The 14,247-nt window shown below is 52.5% G+C and overlaps 1 long non-coding RNA gene across 1 annotated transcript; it reads left to right on the forward strand.

The window, feature by feature from the left end:
- Positions 1–1,118: 1,118 nt before the first annotated feature.
- On the forward strand, positions 1,119–10,801 carry LOC129404945 (uncharacterized). Its single transcript, XR_008630272.1, has 3 exons — positions 1,119–1,184; positions 6,810–6,937; positions 9,688–10,801. It is a non-coding gene; the product is annotated as an uncharacterized LOC129404945 (long non-coding RNA).
- The last annotated feature ends 3,446 nt before the right edge of the window (positions 10,802–14,247 follow it).

Genomic DNA, 14,247 nt, shown 5'->3' on the forward strand with positions numbered 1-14,247 from the left:
CACACATGCACACACACAAACACGTGCACACACACACGCACACACACACAAAACATCTGTGCGGTGGCTTGATTTTGAAGGATGACTCAGGAGGCTGGGCTGATGGTGCAGCGCCCAGAGAGGCCCTGGGGGACAGCAGCCAGCTATGGCCCGAGCCCAGGTTCCCGCAGGGGTTCGCGTGGGGACATCCAGGATCTCGGTCTCGAAAGCTGAGCTTGCACGTCCCGCATGCAGCCACGCCTGTGCGGTGCACGAGCACGGTCACATCTCTGTGCTCCAAACGCATTGCCCTCATCGACAGGACACCCAAGACCTTTCACTTTCCCTTCTACTATTTTTGGCCTGGGGGCCATCTCCGGCGATGCTCGGGGTTCTGGTTCTGACTCAGGAATCACTCCTGGCCATGCGCGGGGGCCATCTGGGGTGCTAGGGCTTGAACCAGGGTTGGCCTCGTGCAAGGCAAGCATCCTACCCGTTGTGTTATCTCTCCGGACCCCAGTCTCTGCTTCTGGAGGGACCTGCATTCCTGGGCTTGATCTCTGGAGGGAGAGACAGAGACAGACGCCCTCCACCAGTCTCTCCACTGGGGCAGTGACCCGCCCTGGCCAGCAGGTGGCACTGTCCAACGCCTCTGACAGCATCCCCCCCCCCCCCAGCCAGTAGGGTGCCGAGCACAGCTGGCAGAGCACCTGCCCCAGCACCCGCGTTGGTCCCTGCCAGGAGCGATCCTTGAGAGCCGGAGGAGGTCCTGAGTACCACCTGCCGGGTGTGGGCCCCCAGCAACCAAACCCAAACAGAGCAGCTAAGCTGCGCGCCCCCCGCAAGCAGCCGGCCCCGCGAGGACGTGCTCGCCCACCAGGCCCCCGTGGCTGACTGCTTCTCTCTGCGGGGTCTTGGGGTTTGGTGCCCAGGGTCCCTGCGGTGGTGGAGATCCAAGTTCCTTACGCCTCCAGGTGTGTTCTGCCCTTCCCTCCAGCTCCAGCCTCAGAGACAGGACCCTGGGGGTCACGTGGGGGGTGTCTCCACGTCCAGCTCTCTGGGGGGGGGTCTCTGCCCTCCTCTCTGCAGGGATCCAAATTGAGTCTCTGAGGCTGATCTCGTCTCCTCTCCTTACACGCAGAGAGGCAGCTTTGCACGGGGTCCTCGCCAGGACGGCGAGTCCGGGGACGCTGCTCGGAGCCAAGGTCAGCGCCAAGGCCTCTTGCTTGGGGACTGCACTTGTGCCCAGATAGAAAGCTCTGGAGTTGGGCCGGAGCGAGAGTCCAGCGGGGAGGGCGCTTGCCTGGCACGAGGAGCCCAGGTTCAATCCCAGGCTCCCCATCGGGTCCCCGGAGCCTGCCGGGAGTGACCCCTGAGTGCAGAGCCAGGAGTCAGGCCCAAAAGCAAAAACAAAAAAGAAAGATCTGGAGCCTTGGCGTGTGGCCGATGAGGGGACCCTGGGCGGGGAGCGTCAGGCGTGAGGGGTCTCTGAGGAAACCAAGGCAGGGAGAAGGGCGGGGGCCAGGGCCAGGCGTGAGACTGCAAAATCAGACTGGTCATGGGTCAGGTCAGACCCAGAAAGGAGACAGAGGTCCAAAAGATCAGGAGGAGGGGCTGGAGCGATAGCACAGCGGGTAGGCCATTCGCCTTGTACGTGGCCGACCCAGGTTTGATTCCCAGCATCCCATATGGTCCCCTGAGTACTGCCAGGGGTAATTCCTGAGTGCATGAGCCAGGAGTAACCCCTGTGCATTGCCAGGTGTGACCCAAAAAGCAAAAACAAAACAAAACAAAAGGTCAGGAGGAGGTATCAAAGGTCAGGCGAGGCCACTGTCCCTGATGACAGGATACAAGCTGGCAAGAGAAGGTCACAGGAAAGGGGAGGGGGGTGGCAGGGTGGGGGGCGCAGAACTCAGGACCCTCAGGTGACTGTAAAGAGGAGTGAGAGTTGGACGGGGCAGGAGTGCAGGGTCAGGAGGGGAGAGTTCTCTTTAAAGGCAAGGCCTAGGGGCTGGAGCCATAGCACAGCGGGTAGGGCATTTGCCTTGCACGGGACTAACCCAGGTTTGATTCCCAGCATCCCATATGGTCCCCGAGCACCACCAGGAGTAATTCCTGACTGCATAAGCCAGGAGTGCATCTCTGGGTATGACCCAAAAGGGAAAAAAAAAAAAAAGGCCAAGGCCAAGAAAGAGTCATTGTCTAGGACTGAGAAGCAGGTGGGACGAGAGGGAGAGAGAAGCAGGCAGAGCCTGTGCGGGGGCAGCTCCCGTGAGCCAGTTTTCGGCATGAGCTCTGGCCCACACACCGCCGGGCAGACCCAGGGCAAGCTGCGCAAGGCGCTGGCCAGGCCAGCTCAGCCTGTGGGGCTGGGAACGGCTCTGTGCCAGCCCAGATGCCGGGGTTGGTGGCCGGGGTTGATGGCGGTCAACTTACCCATCGACCGGCTAGCAGTGATCTAACCGGGGTGAGCTCTCTTGACGCACTCCGACTCTAAGCCCTGCCGTGTCCGGAGCTCAGCCGCTGGGCTGTGCCCAGCCCAGACGGGCCACCCTTGGCGAGGGGGGTCCTGCACACGGCTCTCTTCTGAAGGGAAGCCGGCTGGTGTCTCTCTGTTGTTCTAAAATTAGATGTGGTAATTGCAGGCTTTAAACAGCCAGATTTTATAATACGCCAAGTCCAGCTCTATAAGGGAAGAAAACACACACACACATGCACACACACACACACACATGCACACACACACACATGCACACACACACACATGCACACGCACACACACACACGCACAACAAGCGGGGGGCTGGAGAGGTAGTCCAGAGAGAGGGCAGGATGCTCGCCTTACATGCAGCCGACCCAGGCTCCACCCCCAGCGCCACAAATGGTCCCCTGAGCACCACCAAAAGTGATCCCTGAGCATAGAGCCAGGAGTAAGCCCCGAGCACCACCAGATGAAGCCTCAAAACAACAATGAAATAACAAAAAAATTAAATAAAAACTGGGGTTGGAGAAGCAATACAGGGACCAGGGGACCTATTTTGCATGCACAGGACCCAGTTCTGCCCCCGGCATCTCATGGTCCCCGGCACCCCTACACCAGGGCCGGTGGCCCTGGAGCCCCCAGCCCCGTCAAGTGTGACCCTGGAGCTGTGGGGGAAGGGGCACGCATGCTCAGGCTCTAGTGCGTAACCTCCAACCTGGTTCCAAGTGCCATCAGGAGTGGCCTCTGAACCCCCTGAGCACTGCTTGGGAAGCCCCACCCCCCCAAAAGCAACAACACAACATACCTGATAATCAACTAATTGTGCTTTGAAGCACGGAAGGGGAGATTGGCTTCCCCGCCACTGAGGGAAGAGTCCCTTGCCCCTGGGCCTCCACCCTCCCGGCTACCTACACACATTCCTCTGCACACAGGCATCTGGGTAGTGCCCGGGTCACACGAGGCTGAGCTGTCACTGCCGTGGAACCACGTCCCTAGTCCAGAGCACGACGTCCCCTCCCTTTGCCTTCTGCCCGGCGTGCCACAAAGCCAAGGAAGGGCATTGCTGACGGGGAAAGACAGGTGTTTGTTTTTTTTCCTTTTGTAGTAAACATCACTGTGATGGTGTAGACACACACACACACACACACACACACACACACACAGAGCAGCAGCACACTGGAGATCACACACTTGCCGCCCCACGGACAGAGAGCGGCTCTGCTGAGATGGCCCGTGGGGCAGTGCCAGGGGTTGAATTCACCGTCTCGTGTCCCAAGGCCGGTGCCCTGACACTGACCCATCCCCAGGCATGACATTTAAAAATTTGGGAGGGGGGTTCTCACCTAGTTATGCACAGGGGTTGCTCCTAACTCTGCACTCAGGAATTTTTTGTTTGTTTTGTTTTGTTTTAATTTTTTTTATTAGTGAATCACCGTGAGACAAAGTTACAGACTTACAGTTTTCATGCTTACTTTTCAGTCATACAATGATTGAGTGCCCATCCCTCCACCAGTGCCCATTTCTCCACCACCAATGGTCCCAGCATCCCTCCCACCACCCCCACCCTGTCCCCTTCACCCCACCCCGCCTCTGTGGCAGGGCATTCCCATTTGCTCGCTCTCTTTTTTTGGGTGTTGTGGTTTGCTACAGAGGTATTAAGTAGGCATCATGTTCAGTCTATAGTCTATTTTCAGCCTGTATCTCCCATCCCTAGTGGGCCCGCCTAGCACTCTTTGCTTGGTGATCCCTTCTCTATCAGAGCTGCTTCTTCACCTAGCATGTGAGGTCAGCTTCCAACCTGTGAAGTACTCCTCTTGGTACGTATCTCTACTATCCTTGGGTGTTAGTCTCCCGTTCTGTTACTTTATATTCCACAAATGAGTGTGCACTCAGGAATTACCCCTGGCCATGCTCAGGGGACCATATGGGATGCTGGGAATCGAACCTGGATCAGCCACGTACAAGGCAAACACCCTACCCACTGTGCTATCGCTCCAGCCCTAAATTTTTTTTTTAAGGGCAGAAAGACAGTGCAGTGGGTAGGAACCTTGTACACAGGTGGCCCAGGTTTGATCCTTGGCACCTCATATGGTCCCCTGAGCCCTGCCAGGAGTCATCCCTGAGCACAGTAACCAGAACCCTGCACCTTGCAGAGTCAGGAGCAAGCTCTGAGCTCCACTTGGTATGGCCCCAAAACTTGTGTGTGTGTGTGTGTGTGTGTGTGTGTGTGTGTGGTGTGTGTGTGTGAGAGAGAGACAGACAGACATATAGGCAGAGACAGAGAGTGTGTGTGTGTTCTATTTTTAATTTTATTGTTCTTTCCTCACTTTCTTTATTGTTGTTTCTGTAATGACTGTAGGAATGCTTGGGAATGTGGTGCTCACTCACGATCATGGTGCTCTGAGAGGTGCATGCTGGGATGTGGTGCTCACCCAGGGTCATGGTGCTCTGAGAGGTGCATTCTGGGGTATGGTGCTCACCCAGGGTCACTGTGCTCTGAGAGGTGCATGCTGGGATGTGGTGCTCACCCAGGGTCATGGTGCTCTGAGAGGTGCATGCTGGGATATGGTGCTCACCCAGGGTCACTGTGCTCTGAGAGGTGCATGCTGGGATGTGGTGCTCACCCAGGGTCATGGTGCTCTGAGAGGTGCATTCTGGGGTATGGTGCTCACATAGAATGCAGCGCTCTCGAAAGAGTGCTCACACACTGCCTTTTCCACTTGCGGTGCTCACACAGACCTGCTTGCTGTGTGCGGAGGTCAGCTGAGTGTGTTCACACTGCATCCCGAAGATCAGGACCCCAGGACCCCCACCTGGGCCAACTCTCGCGGCTCATACCTTTCGTCTGCTCTATGGCTGAACTTTGCAAATTTTTGAAACAGAACTTTGGGGACAGAGAGATGGTTCAGAGGTGAAGGCACCCACCTTGCACACACAGAGAACCCTGATTCGGTCCCCACAGCAGGAGATTCCCCCAAGCACCACCAGGCGTGACTCCTGAGCACAGAGCCAGGAGTACTACGGGGGTGTAGCCAAGAAGACCAAATTAATAAATTCAAAGGTAAAGAAGAGAGGACTCTGGCCAGTTCACCTGCATATACATCTGAAACAGACCTGCTGCGCTCCGTCGCGGGGTTACGAGGCCAGGGTAAAGACTCACTTTCCAGACCATCAGGGGTTTCCTGTTTGGGGGCAAGCGATGATCACACCAAACATCCTCAGCACCTCAGGCGCTTAAGCAGCAGCTGTTCAGGCGTGTCCTGCCGTGGTTTGTCTTGGTCCCAAGCAGGCGGGTCCTGCCCGCCCCACAGCCTCTTTCTCTGAGATGTGCTCATTTACGGCCTGCTTGTGAAATCCATCTTTCCTAAGATGAAAGCAGAAGTGCGAATGAAGCAGAGAGAATGACGTCACAGAAGACAGGCTAATCTTTCCAGTGGAAAGATTTAGTTGTGTGTGTTCTTTTTAAAGTAAATTTTATTTTTGAAATTTTATTTTTATAAAGATGTTCAAAATATTTTATTATATTTGGCATTTGAACACCAATCCCACCACCATTATACCTCTTCCACCACCATATTTCAGATATTTCCATCTCGAACCCCAAACTTTGTCCCCAAAGCAGAACTGAAATAATTTATTTTGTATTGCTTGTTATGCTAAAAAGGATCCAAAAAAAGGTTTCTTAGAGGAAAATGTGTGAAGATTATTGTATTTCACCCAAGAGCCATTAATAGTTTCTATAAGAGATTAGTAACTTGTTGTTAAAGGTTGGGCCTTGGTGCTACATAGCACTGCACTGTAGCACTGTCATCCCCTTGTTCATTCATTTGCCGGAGCATACACCAGTAACGTCTCCATTGTGAGACTTGTTACTGTTTTTGGCATATTGAATACACCACAAGTAGCTCGCCAAGCTCTGCCATGTGGGCGGGATACTCTCAGTAGCTTGCTGCGCTCTCCAAGAGGGACCGAGAATCGAACCCGGGTCGGCCGCGTGCAAGGTAAACGCCCTACCCGCTATGCTATCGCTATTTCCCCCTAAGATTGGTTGCCTTCCCAATCAAATGTGGTACGCTACTCTTAGTCCACCAGTAATGTAAAGTGTGAGATGTCCAGGAATAGACTCACTCATGGCCGAGGCTCGTCCGAGCATGTGGAGAGCGGCCGTGAGCATGACGGCGGTTGGGTGAGTTCTGGAGGTTGCCGGCTGCTGGGGCAGGCTCCGTTGGGGCGGGAAGGGGCCTCACCCTTCCTGCTCCAGGTGTCCCGAATGAAGCAGCCTGGCACAGGATCTGGAGGCATGGCTATGGCGTGGGAAAGATTTAGTCTCAATGTCCCTAACTTAAAGGACGGATGCTCAGAGAGCTTATGGGAGCCAGGCCCGCTCAGCAGGCAGTGAGATCAGCAGCGTTGAAGAAGCGTCGAAGAACTGTGAGTGAGGCCAGCATGATGACGATGACGTCCCTGGTCTCTGAGGTAGGGGCTATGAAGTGTGCCATGTCCTGGGGGGAAGGGCTGGGGGGGAGACTGGGCGGAGCATGGGAGGGTTTATTACCAACCATTTACAGAAAGGAAATTTCATCTCAGGAAGAAGGTTCAGAACTTGAGCCCAGGTTTCTGGTCACTGTCACTGTCATCCCGTTGCTCATCGATTTGTTCGAGCGGGCACCAGTAACATCTCTCATTGAGAGACTTATTGTTACTGTTTTTGGCATATTCAATACGCACAGGTAGCTTGCCAGGCTCTGCCGGGCAGGCTCCATACTCTTGGTAGCTTGCTGGGCTCTCCGAGAGGGGTGGAGGAATCAAACTCGGGTTGGCCGCGTGAAAGGTGAACACCCAACAGCTGTGCTATCGCTCCAGCCCAGGTTTCTGGTGGCAAAAAAAATCTAAGCTCTGGGCTGGAGCGATAGCACAGCGGGTAGGGAGTTTGCCTTGCACGCGGCCGACCCGGGTTCGATTCCCAGCATCCCATATGGTCCCCTGAGCACCACCAGGGGTAATTCCTGAGTGCAGAGCCAGGAGTAACCCCTGAGCATCACTGGGTGTGACCCAAAAAGAAAAAAAAATCTAAGCTCTAAATCTAAGCTCTTTTCCTACCCGAATTATAGTTCAAGCACTGTGGCCAGGCTGGGCTCAGAGAAGGAAGTTGCGGTTCCATCTCCTTGGGAGTTGGGGGCAAAGTGTTGGGAGAGAAAAGTCCTGGGCAGGAAGCCCAGCGGTGTGGGCTGCAAGTGAACAGCCCAGAGCAGGGACATGCAGGCGCATCCTCGCATCTGCAGAAAGGCCCAGAGCCCAGGTCAGCTGCACCCAGAGTTCAGGCAGGACGAAGAGTGAAGAGGTGGGGCCTGTCCCAGCCAGGCCTCCGAGAGCCTGGGGGCAGATGGGGCTAAAGGAGAAGCAGGGGATTGAGCGGGGTGGCCACACGCACGCAGGCCCAGCTGGGCGCTGGGGAGGTTGACCGTGAGTGGAGGCTGGAACTGCAGGCGGGGAATCGGTTAGGAGGCGGCTGGACGAGTTCGAGGCTGGCAACCAGTGGGTACCCCGTGCAGTTGGAGCGCAGGCGGTGATTTACACTGCTGTAACGCGCGTGCGTTCTGGATAGGACCCATCCGTAGGGTAATTGTCTAATTGCTGGGCGCGTGCCCTTCCTAATAATGAGAGCGACATCCACCAAGTGCTTCCTAGGAGCCAGTGCTTTTCTAAGTCTTTATGGGCCCTAACTCATTTACTACTCATGGCAGCCTTATGAGATGAATGCTGTTATTATCCCCATTGTGCAGAGGAGAAAATTGAGGCTTGGAGAGAATCGGAACACACCCAAGGTCATATAATTACTGAGTGCAGAAAGTGGAACTCACCGGGGCTTGTTTGACCGAGACCGCACGGTTAGCACCTGTCCCGTGCCCTGCCCTGGCGGCCATCTCTCCCGGCCCCTGGATGAGCATAGGTTTTCTTGTTTGGTTTGGGGCCACACCCAGCGATGCTCAGGGCTTATTCCGGGCTCTGGGCTCAGGCATCACTCCTGAGAATGCTCGGGGGACCAGGCGGGGTGCCAGGAATCAAACACAGATCTGCTACATGCGAGGCAAGCGCCCAGCCCGCTGTGCATGAACAAGGCTGGTGGTCAGTGAGGGGAGCCCAGGAGGCTGGAGGGAGGTGAGGCCCGAGGGGCACAGACATGAGTGCTGAACCCTGGCTCAGCTGCCTACAAGCTGACCGGGACTGGGCATTTCACTCACCTCCCAGGACACTCCCTCCCTCCCTCCCTCCCTCCCTCCCTCCCTTCCTTCCTTCCTTCCTTCCTTCCTTCCTTCCTTCCTTCCTTCCTTCCTTCCTTCCTTCCTTCCTTCCTTCCTTCCTTCCTTCCTTCCTTCCTTCCCTCCTTCCTTCCTTCCCTCCTCCCTCCCTCCCTTCCACCCTCCCTCCCTCCTTTTTTCCTTCCTTCCTTCCTTCCTTCCTTCCTTCCTTCCTTCCTTCCTTCCTTCCTTCCCTCCTCCCTCCTCCCTTCCTCCCTCCCTCCCTCCTTTTTTCCTTCCTTCCTTCCTTCCTTCCTTCCTTTTCTCCCTCCCTCTTCCTTCCTCCTTCCTTCCTTCCTTCCTTCCTTCCTTCCTTCCTTCCTTCTCTCCTTCCTTCCATCCTTCTTTCCTTCCTTCCATCTTTCTTTCCTTCCTTTCTCTCCTTCCTTCCTTTCTCCCATTTTCTTTTTTCTTTCCTTCTTCCTTTCCTTTTCTTTCTTTCTTTCTTTCTTCCTTCCTTCTTTCCTTTCTTTCCCTTTCTTTCTCTCTTTCTTTCTCTCTTTCTCTCTCTTTCCTTCTCTTTCTTTCTTTCTTCTTCCTTCCTTCTTTCCTTTCTTTCCCTTTCTTTCTCTCTTTCTCTCTCTTTCCTTCTCTTTCTTTCTTTCTTTCTTTCTTTCTTTCTTTCTTTCTTTCTTTCTTTCTTTCTTTCTTTCTTTCTTTGTTTCTTTCTTTCTTTCTTTGTTTCTTTCTTTCTTTCTCTCTCATACCCAGCAGTGCCCAGGGCTTACTCCTGGCTCTGCATTTAGAGATCACTCCTGACAGGGTTATATGATGTGTTGGGCATCAAACCTGGGTAGCCATATGCAACCTGCTATTCACAATTTCTCTCTCTCTTGCACTCTCTCTGTGTCTCTCTTTGTGTCTCTCTCTGTGTCTCTCTGTCTCTGTCTCTCTCTCTTTCTCTCTCTCTCTGGGGACAATACTTAGAAGTGCTGCCACTGGTGCTGCAGGTACCAGGCGGTATCAGGGATTAAACCCGGAACTTCTGCATGCAAACATGCCCTCCAGACCCCAAGCCACTTCTCCACTCTCAGCTTCTCTGGGTGTGACCCTCTTGGCCCCCTGCTCAGGAGACCATGCGGCACCCAGGATCAAACCTGGGCCACCCACATGCAAAGCGTGCGCCCAGCCTGCTAGTAAATCTCTCCCGCCCCCTTCCCTTCCTAAGACAGAGCACAGAGGTCAGCTTCCCAGAGTGGCCGTGATTAGAATGGGGACATGGGGACTATCCCTAGGCAATGTGTGACCCTAATAACAAGGGCTTGATAAATGGTGGTTGTTCAGAATCATCATTATCACAACAATATTAATAATAGGCACTCAGAGGAGGGTGACCAGCTGACAGGGGAATGAGAAATTAAAGTATGTAAGGACCAGGTATGAGCCAGGATGCCTTCCCGGGGACAAGAGCCGTCGTAAAAGGTCACCTTCAAACTTACAGGAGGTGTCCCAGGCTGGGGACAGGAAGCCTCTCTCTGACTGGGGAGAACGGCTACAGGGGTTTCTAACCTGGCAGACACCCCGGGAACAGACTTCCCTTTCGAGTACGGGATCTGGTGACAGGAGGCTGAGCAGAGAAGGTCCCCGCCCCTCAGAAAGGGGCCCGACTGCGTGGCCCTCCAGCTGGATGTGGCAGGACCGCTGGGCAGGCTGCATCCAACACAGGCAGCTGAACCCACTTCCAGAGACATTGCTTCACCAGGCCTGGGGTGGGGCCAGAGGATTTGTCCCAGGTGATGGCTGTGACGCACCAGGGGACTTACTCCAGAAAGTGGAAGTGTCCAAACTCCAGGCCCATTGGGCTGGTCCACACCAATGCTTCCAGAAGTTGTGGCAATGTGGTTAAAAAAAAAAAATGATTGAAGTTCCATGACTGTTTTATGATGTGATCGGTATTCAGTCTGGTGACCATCCTTTCTTTATTCTGAAGCCCTACACCCTTGAGTTGTTATTGTTTTTTTTTTCTGACATGAAAATGTAATTTCCATAATGACTCCAGGGTGAAAGACAACAATCTTCACACATTTTCCTCTAAGGAAACTCTTTTGGATCATTTCTAGCAGGTTATTCTTAACAAGCAATACAAAATAAATTGTTTAGGTCCTGCTTTGGGGGGGGGGCGTCAGGCTTTGGGGATCGGGGTGGAAACATTCAAAATATGTGGTGGGAAGGTGGAATGGTGGTGGGATTGGTGTTGGAATATTAAATGTAATCAATTATTGTGAGCAACTTTATAAAAATGAAATTAGAAAGAAAAAAATGTTCAGTTTCAAAAAATTAAAATTAAAAAATTGTAAACGTCATTTCGGGGGCCAGAGCAATAGTACAGTGGGTAGGGCGCTTGCCTTGTACCTGGCCACCAGGGTTCAAGCCCTGGCATCCCGGGTGTGGTTCTCCTGAGCCCCAGGAGAAGTGATCCCTGAGCACAGAGTCAGGAGTAAGAAAGCGTAGATCTTTTGTTGCTCTGCTCCTGGCATCCTTCCTTTGACAAGCCCGAGGCTGTCATCGGTGTCTAAAGAATCGTCTGCTGGGAATCCAAACGACGTGATGGGAAGAATCTGAGCTTATACCAAGCTGCCATCACTGCAAATCTACACAAGACTGGTCTGAGACCCTTTAGAGCTGGGCTTTCCCGGTGCGGGAGGCAGGGGCGGGGCGGGGCGGGGCGGGGCAGTAGGCTGAGACAGGGAGCTGTAAAGATGAAACCAGGATGAGGTTTCCCAAGGTGCAGAACTTGACCCTGCAGAGCAGGGAACTGCACGCCCCACCCAGCATCCCAGTTTACGATCTTCAACGTCCAACTCTGAAATGGGAGGCGGGAAACTCTCCCGTCTAAACACTCCCCCTCTCAAGCTGCCGACGGGGCTGGAGAGAGCACAGGAGACAGGGAGCTTGCCTCGAGCAGCCAACCTGGCTCTGATCCCCAACACCACCTAGGGTCCCCCCTCCCCAGCCCTGCTAGGAGTGATCACTAAGTATAAAGTCAGGAGTAAGCCCTGAGCACCGCTGGGTGTGACCCAAAACCCAAAACAAACCCCGCTGAGAGAGGGGACCCCCAGGAGCTCGTGTGCTTGCTGAACTGGACAGTAACACAACCAGGTGTGTGCACGCTCACTGGTCATCACAGCATCCACAGAAGGCAGGGAAGGCAGAGCAGGACACTCTGTCACCACGAAACCCTGCAGGAAACAGTCAAGGGATGTCTACAAAGGAGAAGACATCCCGGGTCTGGGGGCAGGGTGGGGGTGGGGGTGGGGAAACGTAGTGAGAGACCTGAAAAACATAAAATGTGCAAAAGAAAGGAAAGTCATATTGCGGACTCCTAGAACACACTCAAGATTTACTTGCTTTCAGCTTCACCTGGAAGCCTGGAACATAAACTTAGATTCTAAGTTGTTTTAACGGCAACCCCAAATCAAAATGCTTCGAAGAGACAAGGCGAGAAATTAGAACCCAACTCCCTACACAAAACACAGATTTCAAAGGATAAGAAGCAAGAATAAGAGGACATAGGGTTAGAAACAAATTGAAATGATGCCCAAAGTCACATAGAAAAATTAAAATAAATAATCATACTAAACATTAATAGCTTGGGCTGGAGCGATAGTACAGCGGGTAGGGTGTTTACCTTGCACGTGGCCAACCCGGGTTCAACCCCCCAGCATCCCATATGGTCCCCTGGGCACCTCCAGAAGTGATTCCTGAGTGCAGAGCCAGGAGGAACTCCTGAACATTGCTGGCTATGACCCAAAAAGCCAAAAACAAACAAACAAACAAACAAAATATCAATAGCCTGAACACACCAATTAAATGGCATGGAGTGGCTGGATGACCAAGAAAACAGGAGACCCACACGAGTTTCAATGATAAACAGGTGTAAGAGGTTAGAAAACAATCATAAGGCAAATGGAAATCTGAAAATGGCAGAGACAGCCATACTTATAACAGAAAAAAAAAGTAGGTTCCGGGGGCCAGAGCGATCGTAAGGCAGGTAGGGCATTTGCCTTGCACACAGTCAACCTATATGACTATTTGATCCCAAGTATCCCATATGATCCCCGAGCACTGCCAGGAGTAATTCCTGAGTGCAGAGCCAGGTGTAACCCACTGAGCATTGCCGGTGTGACCCAAAAAGTAAAATTAAGAAAAGAAAATATAGGTTTCCACGTTAAAGACAGGGATGAATATTATATAATGATGAAGGGATAAAATGCAGCAAGGAGACTTAACACCTGTTAACCTATATGCACCAAATGAAAGAGCTTCAAAAATATGTAAAGCAACTCATGTCAGGTCTGACATGAGAAGTCAACAGAACACAATAGTAGTCAGGGGCCTCAACCGCCCCAAGCCCTCGCCAAAGGATGCATGGGCAGATCAACCAGATAAAATCAAAGAAACAATAGCCTTTAATGAGGTGTTTGATGCAATGTGTTTAATAAACATCCCTGGGGCTCTCTACCCCATGAAAACAGAATCCACCTCCTTCTCTTAGTACACAGGACATTTTTCAGAGACCCATGTGAGAGGTAGATCTGGTGTCAATAGATCCTGAATATTAAAACCATATCCAGGTTCTTTTTGTATCACAATGGAATAAAGCTAGAAACGAACCATGGGAAGAAAGAATGAAAAGCATTTAGAGACTTAACGCCACGCTGCTGAATAGCTATTGGGCCACTGAGGAAATCTCAAGGGGAGTCATTCCTGGAGACAGTGAGAATGAAGACACAACACTCAGAAGTCACGAGACTCGGCAAGAGCTATGCTGAGAGGAGAGTCTGGAGCAATGCAAGAAAGAGGCAAACTCTCAGGGGCCCAGTGGAAGTTCATCTGCAGTGCATCTGCTTTGCCGGGGTCAGGCCAGTGAAGCTCAAGTGCAGCCCCCAGCCCTGGCCCGAACGCCACGTGCAATCCCAGTGGCTCTGCTGTTTCAGATCCCAGCACCAGAACAAAGTGTGGTCTCTGATGCCCCACAGCCGGGTGTGTGAGAGCACTGCAACCAGAGCATCACCCCCAACAAACACGAGAGGAAAGTGTGAGGGGGTAGGGTGGTAAAGTGCCTTCATAAATGTAGCTTGGGGGCCAGAGAGATAGCACAGTGGGTAGAGCTCTTTGCTTGCACACAACTGACCTGGTTTGATCCCTGGCACCTCATAGGGTCTCCAAAACCCTCCTGGAGTGATCTCTGAGCACAAAACCAGGAGCAAGTCCTGAGCACAGTTGTGTGTGGACCAACAGAACGAAACAAAAATTTTTGAATGTGAAGCGCAGGTGCTTCTAATTTTATTTAACATTTTCATTATGAGTTCTTAGAAATGCCTAAACTTATGGCAAATTAAAAGAGAGAGATTTATGTAATAATTTGACATTATTAAGCTATTAAATGTGGCGGAATTATTCAGATTTTATCTACTGTGGGAGACAAAGTAGCTTGTAGAGTGCTTATAAGTGATTATTATTGTTATTTTTGATTTAGAGCTACAC

The sequence above is a fragment of the Sorex araneus genome, chromosome 5, assembly GCF_027595985.1.
Source record: "Sorex araneus isolate mSorAra2 chromosome 5, mSorAra2.pri, whole genome shotgun sequence".
NCBI lineage: Eukaryota > Metazoa > Chordata > Mammalia > Eulipotyphla > Soricidae > Sorex > Sorex araneus.